Genomic DNA, 5665 nt, shown 5'->3' with positions numbered 1-5665 from the left:
ATGGTGGTTATTATTCCTCCAGAAGGGATCTTACAGAGCATCCAGTTAAATAATACCATTTTTACAAATAAGGAAACTCAGTTCTCCAAAGGTGAAGTGACTTTCTGAGGTGCATTATTTATGTAGGTACTAGTTCCCTTGGCTCCTGACTTATTAAAAATACAACGTACGTGCATGCGTTATCTCATTCATTAACAAGACACATTCACATATATTATTCCCTAAACTCTCCCTGTTACACCACGTTGCCTCTCCTAAACTGAATGCTGAAACATTTTTCAGACACCCAAGTATCAGAGTTCCACAAGCTATGGTTCTCAGTGAGATCTGGAAAGAGGTACTTGTGTAGTGAGATGAGGGAAGGGCATGGAGAGGCCATGTCCCAACATGGCAGCAGACAAATACGAGGCCTTTGGTGCTGTGGCAAAGTTATGTTCCATTATTAATTTGCTGCAGTGTTAATTTGGTCATTTTTATGAGCAGCAGAGAGCATTCCTTCAGGGGGAGCTGCATGAGATATGCCGTGGGCCCAACTGTCCCAACAGGCTGTCAAGACAGTGCCTGTTTCTCTTTGGTGATTAGGAGCCATGGCTACAATGACACCAGGTTTTGCTGTATTTTTTTCTTTCTTTTTAAAAAATATTTATTTAGCTGCCCCGGGTCTTATTTGTGGCACATGGGATCTTTAGTTGCAGTGTGTGAATTCTGAGTTGAGGCTTGTGGCTTATAGTTCCCTGACCAGGGATTGAACCTGGGCCCCTGCTTTGGGAGTGCAGAGTCCTAGCCCCTGAACCACCAAGGAAGCCCTATTTCTTCTTTCTTAAAGCGATTAATCCGGCCTTCATGAAACAGTATCAGCTTGTCTTTGGTCACTTGAAGTCCACCTCTTCCTCCGCCCTGTCCCTTGCCTGAATCATCCCACCTCCACAATGACTAACCAGCTGTGTCACAGTCATCCATTTAGGGGTGTCCTTTTGATGGAGTGTAGCTGTCTTGTACAGGCCTCACACTCCTCAGACACTTCTATTTTTCTTCAAGCAGAAGGAGAAACTATGTTTTACCAGAACTTCTTCAAGGGAGACCATTGTGCATTTGAAATGAATCACTTAGGCTGGTGAGATGAGACTTCACATTTATGTTACATTACATAACAGTAGCCTGGTGGAGTATTCAAATTTGAGGCAGAATTACATGGGACATTAGAGGACAAAAGGGATGACTCCGGGTGTAGGGATTCTGTATGAGGCACACAGTGGAAGTATAAGAGTTATATCTGGTAAGAAGAGGTACTTTGCTATGGAGCAGGGGGTGAAATATAAACTCTGCTTTCTGTTTTGCTTAAGGTTCTTCAGTAAAATCTATTCACAAACATGAACAGGATTTCTTTTGAAAAACAATGAAGAAGCTGATATTGACATACAGTCTGGTAAAGACAAGGCAAAGACATCCTGCCCAGTTCGTGGAAACTAGAGGGCAGGAGAGAAGTTGAATAAAAAAGAGCTGAGCTACCCAGTGACAATGTAAACAGTAGAACTCTTCTTTCTGACAGTAATTAGCTAATCCTTAGTAAGAATGACTGTCCTAATTTTGGAAACATTTTTGTTCACAAGATGTACATTGTAGATTGAACTGTGTCCTTCCGAAATACATAAGTTGAAACTTTGATCTCCAATATGATAGAAAGTGGAGATAGAGACTTTGGTGAGGTAACGAGTTCAATGAGGTTGTAAGAGTGGGGCCCTAATCTGATAAGACTGGTGTCCTTATAAGCAGAGGAAGAGATACCAGAGAGTTCTGTCTCTTTGCACACACAAAGGAAAGGCTGTGAGAGGACAAAATGAGAAGGCAGCTGTATACAAGCCAGAAGGAGGAGCCTCTTCCTAAAACCAGCCCTGACGGCAACTTGACCTTGGACTTCCAGCCTCCACAACTGTGAGAGAAGACATTTCTATTGGTTGAACCACTAAGTCTATGGTATTTTGCTATGGCAGGCTGAGCAGACTAATACAATGTGTTGTTCCATTTAAACAACATGCTCTCTGTCACTGTTGGATATGGATTTATATTAATTTTTCCCACTTATTCTTTTACCTAGAATACTGTTCCAATCAGTGTCCTCTCCTCTCCTGTCATCTTAACTCTTTATATAAGGCTGTTTAGCTGGTGGACAGGAATGGTTTTCAAATGTGCTGTAGTTCTAGTGTCTCTCAGTGTTTGTATCAGAGTGCCACCAGAGGAGCATGTGTGTGTGGTTGTGTATGTGTATAAGTTTGTGTGTATTAATCGTATACATATGATTAGTTACAAGACGTAGGCTTATGTACTATAGGAGCTGGCTTCATAATCCTGAAGTCCACAGGGCAGACAATCAGGAAGGAAGAGAGCAATTGTAGCTGCAGCCTCTGCTTCATGTCAATGAGGTGAGTTGGCAGACCTGCAACAATGATGTGAGTGTAGAAATCTCAGAATGTGGCGATATTTTACTGTTTACTTTCTTTTCTGCCTGGAATCTTTGCCATTCAAGGAGGGCTTAATCTTCAAAAGGCTTCCATCTAATTCAGTCGGGCCTATCCACAATACTCTTGCTTTTCATTAGTTCAAAATCAACTGATTTGGGGATTCAATTGCATCTGAAAAACCCCTTCACTGTAGCACCTAAGACATGTTTGGTTAAATAACTGGGAGAGGATGTTTGTATGTAACAAAATGGCTACTGTCTCCCTTTGACACTCCATTTCTCCTGAAAGAATCTCCCTTGTAGCCCACCATGGCCAGAAGCATACTAGAAGAGGAATTCTAGGGAATATAGTTTAGTTTAGCCAGCTCAACATGTTACAAAACCATCGTAATGTTCAACACTTACGTATGTTCTGCTCTCTCATGTTTTTAATCTCATAGCCGATATAGGGCTGGTCTATCAAGAAGAAATTCTTCCCTGAATTCCATAGAAAGGACCATTAACCTTTAGAAAGACACATTCTTCTCTTCTGTTCTTCCTTTAGCTGTCCTTCTTGGCTGTGAATCCTGTCTGGTTTCACCATGTAGGTTTTTGACTCTGTTTGCTGGAATGTCCTAGAAAGGATGGGCCAATCCTCTTATCTTTGTGGTTTGCTTTGTTGCAGTCCTTCCAGGTATGAACTGGGCTTGAATAATGGCTTTTCCACTTACAAGCTATAAAGTTGGGCCAATCCCTTACATCCCCAGGGTTCAAAGAATAATCCCCTCTTAGGGTTGCTCTGTAGCTCAAGTGACAAAATAGAGGTAAAACACCGTGCTGCCTACGTGGAACATCATAATCATCGTCTCAATACTTTTCAATTTTCTTCAAGTCTTTAAGGACAACCATAGAATAAGTTCTTTACCCAAAGCCAGAGCTCAGAATTTACATCAGCTGGTTTTCTCTTTACCCCACCAAGAGTTATCTCCAGTTTCTAGTTACTTGAAGGGCTCTAATTGATATCAGCCCTTCACCATTTTCTCTGAAATATTGCCTACAGCACTAGCAGAGGCAGTGATAAATATAATAATGATAATTTCACAAAACCTCAGTGTGTGCTCAAGGAGCCAATGACGATCTGAACAGCAGGAGAGAAAGTTTCTTCCTACCAATTAATGGGAAGCCAAGTCTAATTTGCCACCTGCTCAGCACTTTTGAACCTGTCAGGGAAAAAGGAAACCAGTGAACCTTCATCTTGTCACTAGTCTTCTTGGGGACTGCTCTCTAACACAAATGAAAATAGCATTCATTAGAGTAAAAAATAGAAAGCCTGTGTCAGCTCCCTCTATTCTCTTCTTGGCTAGAAGTAAAGTCCATCCTTGTCAGTGAGGAGGTGGTTCCGAAAGCCCACTGGACCCATATGCTCATCTCCTGATGCTGGAGAATGAATATTGCCTTAAACTCTTTAGAAAAGTTTAGAGTGTTATTAGTTTTCCTATGACTTATGAGTCAAGGGATATTATAAGAAAGAGTTCTACTGTTTCAAACTGCTAAATATGAGAAAATGCTCCAGAAGCCAAGATAAATTCCAAGTAAATAAGGTAGGACTTCAGAGATAATTTTTTTCTTTTGGCTCTCCTGATCATTTAGAATAATAATACAAACCTTTATACAACCTATCATTAGCATGTACTTAGTCGCTCAGTTGTGTCTGACTCTCTGTGACCCCATGGACTATAGCCTGCCAGGCTTCTCTGTCCATGGGATTTCCCAGGCAAGAATACTGGAGTGGGTTGCCATTTCCTTCTCCAGGGCATCTTCCTGACCCAAGGATCAAACACTAGCCTCCTGTGTCTCCTGCATTACAGATGGATTCTTTACCCACTGAGCCATTGGGGAAGCCTTTGTTAGTGTATTTCCTATTAAACACAAACAAAAATAAAACAAACCCACAAACCGCTTGCCAGTATTATTTACTAATACTTTAATATTATTGCATTTCTTCACCTCTGGCACTTTGCTTACTTCGCTTACAATTAGTGAAGCAGCCAGTAGTTTCTTAGGCTACCTGGACCTCATTAGGTATATCATTTAAGCCTGTTTGTGTGTTGAATCAGAACATTCCATATGATCACTTGTTTAAGCCTCTGGGCTACTCATGGTCATAAAACCATGAGGTTAAAAATACAGAATAGATCTTATTCATTTAGCAAGTCATTAACTCAGTGGATATTTAGTAAACCTACCATGTGCCTGGAACATTGCCAGGCAAAATTACTTACATCCTAGAAATTTTGCCTTACATGAAAGTAATCATATACTTATGGCAATAATATAGAAACTTTATACTATCAATTTCTAATTTATTGATGATGCACCTAATCAGAAAGAACAAGCTCTTAGGGAACATTTCTCACAAATTATGGTAATCTAATTCTCATCTCATCCTCATACCTTGATTAAAATTGCCTCCTTCCTTTGTAATGAACTCTGAATCCCATCATGGTGCCATTCTTCAGAACTGGCATATTACTTTGGAATCTTTTTGCAACAGCAACCCCTCAGGGGCTGGGAATCCAGGGATTCAGGGACTTCTTTTCCTTTGTCCCCTTTATTATTGGTCTATTCACCCTGTCTGCAGTTTAGAGCTAGATGCTTGGCTCAGGAGTAACCAGATGTCCTCTCTAGCAGCTTCTCCCTTGACTCACCCCATCCCATGGTGAAGAAGGGATGATATGATATAATCAACCCAAGTCAAGGAATTTACAGAGCTGCAGTCTGAGTCTACTCATCTCTTTGGGGATCTTTCTTTTGCGGTCCTCTTTTTCATAGGATGTCAGTTAGAGCATGGACTGCTCTGAGAAGGCCTGAAGTGTGTGGCTTACACCCCTTCTAGTGTTAGGCACTGGGGGTTCTTGGATCTCACTGCTCAGGAATAGCACAGGGCACAGTGGTTGAGGAAAGACAGAACTCTGAGTCCTGATAGTCCTCTAGCTCTTTATTACCAGCAACCGGCTTTTTTTAAATTAGAGGGACAAACTTCATTTGTCTTTTAAATCTGTGTCTCATATTCTTCCTGACAGCCCTGTGTGTTCTCTCCCATAGGCTAGGCTGACATAGAAAGGGTGAGAAAAGCCACATAACAGAGCCTCAAGACCACTTCCTCTGAAATGACAACGATATATATATTCTCCGCCCCACCTTGGGAAGTCCTTCAAGTTTCTGTCT

The 5665-nt window shown here is 41.3% G+C and overlaps 1 non-coding gene across 1 annotated transcript; it reads right to left on the bottom strand.

The window, feature by feature from the left end:
• Window positions 731-802, bottom strand: TRNAG-CCC. Its single transcript has one exon. It is a non-coding gene; the product is annotated as a tRNA-Gly (tRNA).

The sequence above is a fragment of the Capra hircus genome, chromosome 16 (genome assembly GCF_001704415.2).
Source record: "Capra hircus breed San Clemente chromosome 16, ASM170441v1, whole genome shotgun sequence".
Lineage (NCBI taxonomy): Eukaryota > Metazoa > Chordata > Mammalia > Artiodactyla > Bovidae > Capra > Capra hircus.
This window is presented reverse-complemented; position numbering and strand designations above follow the sequence as displayed.